The sequence below is a fragment of the Mirounga leonina genome, unplaced genomic scaffold (assembly GCF_011800145.1).
Source record: "Mirounga leonina isolate KUSES-001 unplaced genomic scaffold, KU_Mleo_1.0 Mir_94, whole genome shotgun sequence".
NCBI lineage: Eukaryota > Metazoa > Chordata > Mammalia > Carnivora > Phocidae > Mirounga > Mirounga leonina.
The window spans coordinates 40,518,519-40,530,638 of NW_023270855.1; the positions used below are offsets into that span (position 1 = coordinate 40,518,519).

The 12,120-nt window shown below is 60.7% G+C and overlaps 1 protein-coding gene and 1 pseudogene across 2 annotated transcripts in view; one reads left to right on the forward strand and one right to left on the reverse strand.

The window, feature by feature from the left end:
- The window catches only part of SEMA3F (semaphorin 3F), a 29,298-nt gene extending 25,625 nt beyond the window's left edge, over positions 1–3,673 (reverse strand). For both annotated transcript variants that reach the window (XM_034996828.1, XM_034996827.1), the window contains exon 1: positions 3,201–3,673. The gene's annotated coding sequence lies outside the window, so the exon portion shown is untranslated. The remainder of the gene's footprint in view (positions 1–3,200) is intronic.
- On the forward strand, positions 3,431–11,383 carry LOC118005554 (annotated as a pseudogene).
- The last annotated feature ends 737 nt before the right edge of the window (positions 11,384–12,120 follow it).

Consider the following 12,120-nt stretch of genomic DNA (forward strand, 5'->3'; position numbering starts at 1 on the left):
ACCTCAGTGTCCCCAGCAGAACCCCCAGCAGGTCCAAGTTTCGAGACTATGTTTTTCAAATATTGTCTCCCCAGGCAGGCTGGCGTTGGGTAAACGCAGCCCAGCACCAGTTGTCGGAACATATTGCTCCCTCCCGGCAAACACCAGCGCCAGCTCCAGGGCCCCCCCATACACTGGGGGTGGGGGCACGGAGAATGACAGTGTGGGCCCCGTCCTCCAGATCTGCCCTACTCCCCTTTCCCATGGGAAGCAGGACCCTAGGCCCGTTTCTAAGGCCCTGGAGTTGGGGTGAGAGGCCTGTCAGCCTGCTGATCCCCGGCACCGGCTGACATATGCTGAGGCAAGGCCCCGGCTCCACATCTGTCAGGCCCCACTCAACAGACCCAGAGGCCCTCCCTCGACCCACGTCTGTCCTGTCCCCCGGAGCCCTAGCCTTTCCTGCCCCGGGCAAACCACTGGTGGCTCTTTGGACAGGAAGTGCGACTTCAGGCCTCCTGGCCCATTCCCCAGGTGGTGCCCTCTGTGGGAATCCCCCCTCACATTAACTTCAAGATCCCCCATCCCAGATGCTCCCTCCTGGGGAGGCTGGTGGAGGGAGGGGAGAACCAGAACCAGCTCCTCCCCCAGGCTGTTGGGGCACCAAGCTGGTGCTGACTGAATCACAGGCTCTGGTGAGAGGGGGCAGGTAGGAAAAAGGGCTGTGCAACCACCATCGCCCCCGGGGTGTACCTGGGAGGCCCCCACTCACAGTTGTGGATATACACACGTCCACACTTGCGTGCCCACACACGTCCACACAAGCATGTGTTTGCTCAAGAACTTGACCTGCTAGTGGGGTGGGGCTCAAGGAAGCTGGGGAACACTGTCCTGGCTTGGGGGGGGCAACTGCAGTCTGGGTCCCTCAGAGACCTTTGATCCTATGTATCAGGGGGCTCAGGGATGACTTACACCCACCCCATGACCTCATTTCCCCTGCATCCATTTTCATGGTAACAAGGTCAGGGTCACCAAGGACAGCTTTAGAGGGCCCCAAGGTAGCCAGGAAGATGGAAGGCTTTGCCCCACTGGGTCCCTACAGGGACCTCCCATAATGCTTTGGCCCTTTAAAGGAGTGAATGGGGGATGTTCAAGTTTGCTGGGGCCTCAGACCCAAGTCCAGGACCCCTCTTTGGAAAGCAAGGGGGATGGAAAAGAGGAAAGAGAGAGGAAAGAAGAGGAAAAGAGGGACAGAGAGAGGGAAGGGAAGGACATTTCCACAGTCACTTCCCCTCTGCCAGCCCCTAGATGCATTCCACTTAGCCCCAGCCCCAGAGAAGCCCCCAGTCAGGCGAGCCAGGTGGGTGGACAGAGAAGGAACAGCCACCGCCACCTGGGAGCCCACCAGGAAGAGAGCAGAGAAAGAAGGAAAGAAGCCTGGCGGGAGGGAGCAAGGGAGGGAGGCAGGCGGGAGGGAGGAGGAGAGAGGGAGGAGAGAGGGAGGGACGGAGGAGAGACGTTCGAACAAAGAACCGAGGAGCTGGGGCTGGCAAGGGGTGCAGAGAAGGGGCGGCCAGACAAGGGGGTCCGGAGGCACCTGGGGGTAGGGCAGGGGGCTAGGTGGTCGAATCGTCCAGCCTGATCCAGACCTCCCAGGCTTGGGGGGTGGGGGTGAACAGCCTGCCTCAGAGAAGGGAGGTTAGCTCCTCTGAGCTAAGAACTGCCTGGATGGAAGGGAGGCAGGAGCAGGGGCTGCGGGGGAACATGGAGATGAAATTACTAACAGCACCCTAGCCCCCCGGTACCCACCCCCACCCCTGCAGGCCAGAGCTCCTTTCTGGCTCCTTGGCTTCCCCTCCCCCAACACCCCATGGACCAGGAAGCAGAGCCATCCCACCATAGCTGGGATTGAAACCCCCCTTTCATGATCAGGGGTTTCCCAGTCAAGGTCACCTGGGCTCAGCTTCATCCTTCCCCTCAAGGTATGCCTACCAGAGCATGGGGGGCACTGAGGCTAGGCTGCTGGCCTTTTCTCCCTACACCCCCGCACTTCCGGGCCTGGCTCCTTCAGAACTGAGGGTCAGCAGAAGGGGTAGGCTTGCCCAGGGCTCTAGCCTTCCAGCACACCTTACCCCAGGGGTCCAGGCACACTTCCCGTGCAGCCTCGGAAAAGGCCCCAGCTCCATCCAACCCCCTGGACTGGGATGAGCCTCCAACCCCTGGATACAATTTCCCTATCTCTGCAACTAGGACAGAGGCTTCTGGGAGACAATCTGGATGAATTCAGGAGGTCAGGAACCCCCAACCTGGCCCAGCTCCAGGGTGGACACACCAGTGCCTTCAGGTCGCCCCCCTCCCCCGGTGTTCATGGGATGGTGTTCTCAACACAGTTATCTCAAGAATTATAAGTTATTTAAGCAGCCAGGACCTCAGCCTCCCGCTGACCCATCCTGCCAGGCCTGCCTCATTCCCAGGCCACCTTGACACTCTCTAGTCCCACCTGTTCTAGGTGAGCCCACCAAGCTCCTAGAGTCCCCTGCCCATTTCACCACTGGGGCCCCAGCCTGCCCAAATAGGGGACTTAACAGCAGGCTCTCCCAGCTCACCTACACCCAGCATACAGCCAGGCCCCTAAGCCAAGCAAGACTCCCTGCTAGAAAAGCAAACCCAAGCTGGTAGCTGGGGGTCAAGGGGCTAGCACAGTGTTGGGAGAAAAGCTTCAGGGCTGGAGGTCCTCCAGCCTTGCTGATCTGGGGGACCCTCCACGTGGGGGCTGCCGGTATAGCGCTTCCCTCCGAGCAGACGAACCGGATCGGGACACTGAGGCAGGGCAGACGCACCTAAGGGGAAGAGCTCTGCCTGAGGCTTTAGTGGGAGAGAGCTGAGCCAGAGGGGCGTCCGTACTCCCGCTCCAGGAACGTGGGGGTGGGGGGTGGTGCGTGCGAGCACCCACCCACCCAGAATCTTATGAGAAAAAGTTGCTTTGCACACTGGTGACCCCGCAGGACACATCATCCACACATCCCCATGTCGCACCGATGATAAGGGTCCGGGCAGCCTGGACAGGTACAGCGCCCACTCAAGTCCTACCGCCTCTGCGTCCCGGGCCTCTCCGAGCCCCGCGCCCCGGACACTTCCGCAGAGTTGCAGTGCCTCGGGTCCCAGAGGGATCGCGGGGTGGCCCGGCCGCCTGCCCGCTCCCTCCCGGTTCCCGCCGCACTCACCTCCTCCGCGGCAGCGGGGCCTGGGCTCCCGGGCGGCGGGGGCGGCGGCGGCAGCGGCAGAGCGGCTCCCGGTTGGGCCGGCCGGCGCTAGCGGCCCCCCGGGGCCATGGCCCTGCCCGCGCCCTCTCGCCGCTGTGCCTGAGCCGGGGTCGACGCCGCGGCCCGGGTTTCACGGGTTCCGCGGGCTTCGGGCGCGTCAGCAGCCGAGGCCCCGGGCCCTAGCCCGGGCCATGGGAAGGCTCAGGGGCGCTCGGGGCCGCCTCCCCCCGGGTGGGCTGCGGGCGCCCCCTGGCCGGCGCGCCGAGGGCGCATTCCCCGGCGCGGGGCGCGGGCGACGGCGCGCGCTCGGCTTCGGGGCGCTGCGCTTGGCTCGGCCCAGTGGTGCTCGCCTGCTTGCTGGACTGGGGCCGGGCGGCCGCGCTGGGCTGCGCCGCTCGTCGCGGCGCGCCCTGGCCCTGCGCTGCGCTCGGGGCTCGCCGGACCGCGGCCGTTCGCTCGCTCGCTCGCTCGCTCTGGTCTCGCGGCCGCCGGCGGGACGGGGCGCTCGGAGCCGCGCGGGGAGCGCCGGCAATTGGCCGCCCGTGGGCGACATTTGCATAGCGCGGCCCCGCCCCGCCCGCCCCGCCCGGCCCCACCCCCGGGGCGGGACCCGCCCGGCCGCCGCCCCGCCCCCGCTCCACCTGTCCGCGGGCTGGGCTCGGGGCTCCCGGGCGGTGGGGCAACCCGCGCCAGGGGAGACTAATCTGCACCCTGCGCCCCCGCCCCGGCTTCGCGGGCGGCGCCCCCGCCCCGCCCTGGCTTTGTCTCTCCGTGGATACACCGCGCACACCGCGCCTGGTGTTTACCCCGGCACTCAATTCCCTGGCGGGAAGGGCGGACGCGCCGGGGAGCAGCGAGCCTGCGCTCACCTGCGCACCCCCTGCCGTGTCACTCCTTCCCACTTGCTGCGGGCCGCGCCGGGCCCCGCGCGAGTCCCGCAGCGTAGGACCCAGGACTGCCCCAGCCGCTCAGCAGGTGGCGGTGCAGCCCCTGGGACGGCTGGCACAGCTGGACCTGCTCGCTGCCTCCAGCCCAGGCCAGGTCGCAGCAGCCCAGCCTCACTGCTCTGCCCAAGCACTCCAGGGCTATCCGTAATTCCCCAGCCTCCAGCCCTATTTCAAACCAGCAGCCCCACGGATCCACTCCTTATAGTTCCATACCCCCAGAGAAGCCAGATAGGCTGGGCCTCCTCTCCTAAAAGGGACATTTGCTTTCAAATGGCCTCATGATGACCCAAGGGCCCAGCAACTGAGCCAAAACGCCTCCCCTGATCCCAGGAAGGGACCTGACACCCAACCCAACCCCCAAGGCCATGGCCTTACCAACCAGGACCACAAGCTCAGCCCTGCCCCATGCACTTTGCTGAGGTCCCAAGGGGCATGGGCCTTCTTTGTCCTCTCCTTCCTCCTCTCCCTCCTCCCTCTTCTATTCCCTCCCCTTCCTCCTCTCTCCTAGCTTCTTTTCTCCCTCTTTCTCCCCTCTCCTGTCTTCTCCCTTCTCCTCCCTCCTTCCTCTTCTCTCCTCTTTCTCTGCCTTCCCCTCCTCTTCACCCTCCTTTCCCTCCCCCTCTTTTCCCTTCTCTTTTTCCTCTTTCTCTCCCTCTCCTCCTTCTCCCTCCCCTTCTCCCTCTTCCCCCACCCCGTTCTCTCCCTGGCTAACAAGACGCCCTGGAGAAGGCATCCCTCCCTCTGACCTACTGACTGGTTGTGCCCTGTTAAGAGCCCAGGTGAGGGTCTCCTGCCTGGGATTTGCAGTGCTGGCCCGCAGGCTCCGAGCAGATACCATCTGAAGCAAGGAAACACCAGCCTGGAGTTATGGTGGCTCTAGAGACAGTGCCTGCACCCCTCTTCTCTGTCAGGTCTCCTGTAAAACACTGTGACAATTGTCCCTCCTCGTCCCACCTCCTCTATACCAGGGTCACCGCTGAGGTCAGCACCACTGCGCCGCCATCACCATGGTTTCCAACACCATCTCTTCCACATTTCCCCCACTCCCCCCCACCCCAGGTCTCCCTGGTCTTCTAGCCCGGCCACCCCTGTCACCACCCCCAGCACGATCATCATCATGGTCACTGAAGCAGAACTGTTAGGACTTACCAAAGACTCCAGGGTGCTGGGTAGGGAAGAAAAGAGACTCAATTAATGTGTCCATGGAGCTCCCCTCAGACACATAGAATGGAGCTAGTGCGGGGAGGCCTTCTGAAGGGGCAGTGGGGCCGGGGGACAGCGCACGGGGAGAGGAAGAGACCACCTCACACAATGGAATGCCAGTGCCTTCCTTTTTTTTTTTTTTTTAAGATTTTATTTATTTATTCATGAGAGATAGAGAGAGAGAGGCAGAGGCAGAGGGAGAAGCAGGCTCCCCGCGGAGCAGGGAGCCCGATGCGGGACTCGATCCCAGGACCCTGGGATCAGGACCTGAGCCGAAGGCAGACACTTAACCGACTGAGCCACCCAGGCGTCCCTGCCAGTGCCTTCCTAAACAATGTGAGAAGGTTGAGTAATAGAAATAAAAGCACTCATCGCAGCAGGGAATCCACACTCACCCCCGTCTGGTGTCCGTGCCAGGTTGGCCATTATGTTATTATGCATGTAAGAGATGTGCATTGGGGCGCCTGGGTGGCTCAGATGGTTAAGCGTCTGCCTTCAGCTCAGGTCATGATCCCAGGGTCCTGGGATCGAGTCCCACGTCGGGCTCCCTGCTCAGCGGGGAGCCTGCTTCTCCCTCTGCCTCTATCTGTCTGTCTCTTATGAATAAATTAAAAAATCTTAAAAAAAAAAAGAGATGTGCATTATTGGGAGGAATATAGTAGACCCTCCGCAATTTGCCTTCAAGGTAGGGACCTAGAGGAGCTTGAAACCAACCCCGGATGGGAGTCCCAGCCAGCTTGGGAGGCCCTGTATGCCAGCAGAGTTTATGGTTCTTTACTTCCAGGCACTTCGCAGCTCCTCCGAGAAGCAGGTCCTGCTGTCCCCACTGTACAGATGAGGAAGAGGCGACGGAGAGAAGTGGGGAGGCCTGTAGCCACTGGGCTGAGGTGTTAGGAAAAGGTGGCCTTTTCAGGAGTTATGGGAAGGCTCCAGGAGGGAAGGGCCAGGCCACAGGGCCCACATGGAGCCAAGGGTCCACAACCCAGACAGGCGCTCAGGGCTGGCCATGAGTGCTGGAGCCTGGCACGGCACTTACAGAGTTCAATAAATCTTTATTGAATGAATAAGAGAGCAAATCCCTGCAGCACCAGATCCAAGAGGGAACATGAGCCAAGAGGGCAGAGGCCAGGAGTCAACTCCTGGTCCCACCCCCTGGCTCCTCTGGGCCGGCTGCCCCCACCAACCTCTTCCCCTGCCACCCAGAGTCCTTCTGTCTTCCTCTCCGAAAGCCACTCAGCCGCTAGCTCCACCTGAGAGCCACTTTGGATGCCCTGTGGGGTCACCTGAAGTGAGACAGCCAGGCCAGGCTGATCCCCTGCCCCTGCTGGGCTTCCCTCCCTCCCCTGCAGGACGCTCAGATCCCGGGCCTGCTTCTTCTCCAGCTCTCCCATGGCCCATCCTGGTTCCAATCTGGATACGCAAGGTGGGGGTGGACACAGTGATGGTTAGGCCAGGTCTGGTTTCTCCTCTGACCCAGCCTCTAGGGTTCCCCTCCTGGAGTAGCCCCTCTCCCTTTCAAGATGGGCTCTGAGTACCTGTAAGATAGACCCTCTGGGTGACATCCTGACTGTAGAGTCTTGGGCTCATGGCTCAGCTTCCCAGAGCTTCTGAGATGCTACAAAGCCCAACAACAGGGCTCACAACCTGGAAGGAATTGGCCCCCTTTGTCTCGGTCCCCACCCCCAGGTGATGGTGCGTTCACCGGACAGGAGCACCTTGGAGTTCTTCCCCAAAACACTCCCAGCCTTTCAACCTGGCCCAGCCTTTGTCTCTGCCCATACACATGCCTGTTTCTTTGCCTTCTGGCTTTTCCAGGCTGTGCTGAGGGGACTGAAGTGCAGCCCTGGGCCTCCCGCGGCCTGTCGGGCTGTCCATCCTCTGTCTATCTATCCTATCCGCCTCTGTCCGGCCTCCCTCGAGTGGAGTGAGAGAAGCTTGCTATGCTGGGTAACCTCGAGAGAGGCTCTGCCCTTCCAGCCTCAGCAACTAGAAGGCGAGACTTGGAGGCCTGGGCCTCAGAGACCCGCCATGCCCCCAGGATGAAGGTGGCAACTAAACCAGCCCCCCCTTCCTCTGGCCCACTCTCTGGGGAACCTGTTTCCCGGGCCTAGCAGGCTGAGCAAGCCCTGGCCCGCCCGCCTCGGCGTTGCTGGCTCAGGTTTCCCCACTTTCTGGTTTTCTCATCTCCCCTGCCCCAGGCGCAGACCTCACCCGCCTCCCGGAACTGAATCCCAGAGACGGGGGAGTGTTGCAAAGGAGGCCCTGGGAGGGGGCGCAGGGCATTGCTCGGGCAGCACCGGGAGTGGGGCAGTGAGGAGTCCCCACAGCCCAGGCTCAGGATGGGGTTCGGCTCAGCCTCCTCCTGCCCAGCGAGCCCCAGGGGCTGGCTCGGAGCCCATCAAAAGCTGGAACAAGCCACCTCCCTGGCTGCTTCCCAAAGCCTCCTCTAGGCCTTTTCTGCTGCTGTCCCCTCAACCAGGAATGTTCTTCCCAGACTTCAGCACCAGTGTCAACCGAGTTTCCTCTAGACCCAAGCCCTTGGTCTCCTCCTTTACCCTCAAACACTGTCCCCTTCTGCACAAGGGACAAGCCTCCCTTCTGGAGGCTGCCTCCTCCCCCCTTTCCCCTTAGGCAGGAGCTCCACACAGTCTCATCTCCTGGTCTTTGCACATGCTGCTCCCTTGTACCTGGAATTCCTTTCCTACTTCCTTCCAGATCCTTCAGGCCTCTGGGAAGACATTACCTCCCAGGAAGCCAATCCTAATGGCTGAGTCAGGAGTTTCCTTGGGCCGCTGCAGGTCCTGCACTCCTAGCCAGCCCCTAAGAGATGCTGCCTGGGACCCAGGTCTCTCTGGGTTCAGAGTGAACAAGAGAGGGGGGACACAGGGCTCTGAGATCTGCACATGTTACCCCACATCCCTCATCCAGTGTGTGTGTGTGTGTGTGTGTGTGTGTGTGTGTGTGTGTGGTGAGGGAGGTGGGGGCTGGGTGGGCCCCGGCTCGGCTGGCTGCCAAGTGACCCATGACCATCGGCCAGCCTGAGCATATCCTGTTTAGACAGAGGCCAGACAGCCATCCCTCACCCACTTGGGCCTGCCCAGCCCCTGCTAGAGAGCCCAGGTCTTAGGCCTAGAGCTCAATCCTTATCAGGCTTCGGAGAGGCCTCCTCACGAAGAATTGGTCTGGGAATTCTGTGTTTCCTCTGGCCTCAGAGCAGAGGCCTTTACTCCGGGTGCTGAACCTTGAGGCAGTAATGGTTAGGCCGCCCCAGCCACTGGGTGAGGATGGGGTGTGGAGCCTGCCTTAAGAGACAGGGTCTGGGGGCGCCTGGGTGGCTCAGTCGTTAAGCATCTGCCTTCGGCTCAGGTCATGATCCCAGGGTCCTGGGATCGAGCCCCGCATCGGGCTCTCTGCTCCGCGGGAGGCCTGCTTCTCCCTCTCCCACTCCCCCCTGCTTGTGTTCCCTCTCTCGCTGCGTCTCTCTCTGTCAAATAAATAATATCTTAAAAAAAAAAAAAAAGAGAGAGAGAGACAGGGTCTGTGTGGAAAAGACCTTGGATCTGGAGCCCACCTGGGAGCAGCCACCAGCCACTCCTTGGCTTTGCCTGGCTCAGCTGGGGCGGCTCCGACTTTCCAGCTGCTCAGGCCGAGAAGCCATAAAACCAGCTTGGACTCTCTTTCTCTCACATCCACATCAAACCATCAGCAAAGACTTGCAACTTCACTTAACACGTGCAAAGTATCAGGTGACCCCTTCCCACCTTGTCTCTGGTCACCAGCTCTGCAGCCCTGGCCCAGGCAGCCACCACCCCCATGGCCAACCTCGTCTCTTTCCTGACAAGCACACAAGCCTCCTTACTGGGCTCCCAGCGTCTGCTCTTGTCTCCCACAATCTAGTCAACCAGGATCCACAGAGACCCTGTTAAAATGGGAGCCAGGGGGCGCCTGGGTGGCTCAGTTGGTTAAGCGACTGCCTTCGGCTCAGGTCATGATCCTGGAGTCCTGGGATCAAGTCCCGCATCGGGCTACCTGCTCAGCAGGAGTCTGCTTCTTCCTCTCCCGCTCCTCCCTCTTGTGCTCTCTCTCTCAAATAAAAAAAAAAAAAAAAATGGGAGCCAGGTCAGGTCTCTCTCTTGCCCAAAGCTCTCAAAGGCTGCTACTTTGTCAAGAGTCAAAGCCATGTCCTTGCAGCGGCTGACCCGCAGCCCCCTTCACCACCTCTGACTCACATTTTCCTGCTCTGGGTCACAGCCTCTTCACTCCTCTTCCCACACCTCTCCAGCCTCGGGGCCCCTCAATGACTGTTCCCTCTGCCTGGGTGCCCTTCCAATAGATGCTTCCATGGCCTCTTTTAGGTCTCTGCTCAGATAATATCTGACCACCGACATCTCGGAATGGGAGGGGGCTGAGCCCAGGGCCCTCTGATCAGAGACTGGAAGCTGTCTTCTACCCTCATCTTGGGCCCTCTGCTCACACTCACCTGCAGCTGAGGATGGGGCAGAGATGGTGCCCATTTGCTGTTTCCTCCTCTACTTAAGAGCTGAGCTGAGGAGAGAGTGGCCCAGGCTGCAGCAGCAGGGACTCAGGGTAGACTCTGCCTTGACTTAAACAGTGATGCTGCAGCTGTGAGCCCCCCAGGGAGCAGGTGAAGTCCCTTAGGCAGAGCTGTGCCTCAGGGTTGGGGGAGACCTGGGCAGCCCCCAACATAGCTGATGTGACGGGCTCTGATCTGTGGGGTTTCTGGCTGCCTCTCAGGCTCACATCTGCTGCACACGCCCCATCCATGTGTCTGTGTGGCCACAGTCCTGGGGGAGGGGGGCCCAAGGAGGGTCCTGCAGTCAGGCCTGCAAGCTGAGATCTGGACTTACTTAGTTCCAAATGACTGGGGAATGTCCCTTCCGTGACAGTCGCCGTGTGGTCTCCCCTGGTCCCTCACTCCCTGCAGGGAAGTGGGGCCCAGATGAAGGCAGCTCCCCTGGAAGGGGGGAGGGGCTGGTGGGCAGACACTGGGCACCCTGCCATCCTGGCCCTCTTCCCTAAGCCTGGCTCCAGGTTTTCCCTGAAGAAGTGCTGCAATATGAGGTCACTGTCTGTAACCTCCAGACCAGAGATCTCAGGCCAGAACACCCCATCTCGGGCTCCATCCCCCGCGAGCCAGGGAATGGAGGACCTTGAGCAGCACGGTCCCCTGTTCTGCACCGCAAGGCCTCTGAGGCACAGCAGTGTTGGGACTGGCCAAGAGGAAATGCTCCTTGCAGACAATCGCCCTTCCCAGCACACGGCCTCGGGGCATTGGATGAGTGCTGGGCAGCGGGGGCGAATGCAGGTGGTGGGGAGCTGGGTCTTCCCCGGCCCACCGGCTGCTGGCTAAGCACTCCATCTGCAATGATGAGCTTCTTGGCTCCCAGGTGTGCTTGGCGGGGCGGCAAAGCTGAACCCCTGCTCCCTACCCCAGGATAGGGCACCTTCCTGTCTTGGAAGGGTTTGATTTCTAAACGTAACTGGACAGAGTGGACACCTAGGCTGGACCTGGCCTCTGGACCTGCACCTAGAAACTTGGGGCTCCACTCTTTTTCCGCTCCCTCTTGGCGGTAGGCCATGGTTTAGTCACCAACAAGCAGCTCTTTGTCTATGCCCAGGAGCTACACACCCTCCAGATGACTGGCAGGAGATGGTTGCCCAGATCAAGGCTCATGGCCATTGCTCCAGGAGATCAGGTGGTGCTCCTGGCAGGCCCACCCCTCGGGGCTGAGGCTACCCTGGGTCAGTGTGGAGCGGAGGCTCTGACCCCCGGAAGTAGCCGGCCGCATGCTTGGAGGTAAAGTCCATGGTCCCCTGGCCCGTGCTGGGAAAGCAAGAGGGCGGACTCCCAAGATGGCCAAACAGGAGAAAAAGAAGACAGGCCGAGCCAAGCGGCAGATGCAGGACGACTGATGCTTTGTCAGTGCTGTACCCACCTTTGGCAAGAACAGGGGCCCCAATGCCAACTCTTGAGTCCGTTGTAATCCTGGCTCTCCCCAAGAAAGCCACTTAGTTAGACAAGAAAAGACAAAGAAAAAGAAAGGAACTGGGGGCTCCACCTGTGGAGTCCTAGGAAGGAACAGGCCCCTGACTCACAGTGGCCAGAACAGCATTGTGGACCCATTTAATAGAAGGGAATACTGAGACTTTGAGGAGCAGGGGCCTGGGCAAACTTGTCTGTGGGTTCCAGGCTAGAGCCCCCTTGAATGCTGAGGTGCAGTCACAGATTGAGAAAAGAGTAGGACTGGCCTGAGGGTTATGAGGCATGGCATAGTCTGATTTAAATTTTTAAAGGATTCCTTCGGCTCCTGGGGGGCTAAAAATCAAGCTGCGGACCTCCAGGAGAGGGAGGACAGGGACCTGGCTGGATCACTGGGGTGGGGCTGGCTATCCTCGAACTCAGCCAGGCTCCCCTCATCTTTCCCTTGGAGCTCATCCATAGGGCATGACCTGGGATTTTGAGGTGGGAAGAGAGGCCTCCTTCCCTGCCCCATGCACTCTCCACATGGGGCCTGGCTGGCCAGCCTCCCTGCTCCCCTCTCCTGAGACCATGGTTGAAGCTTTAATCTGAGGACAAGTTTCTGCAAAGCTCCTGTTTGCTGCCGGAACGAGCAGGCACCAGCCGAGATGGAGGGATGAAGAGAATGGTATATGGAAGAAGGAAGGGGGCAGGGCCTGTGTAGAGTGAGATCAGAACTCCACACTCCACC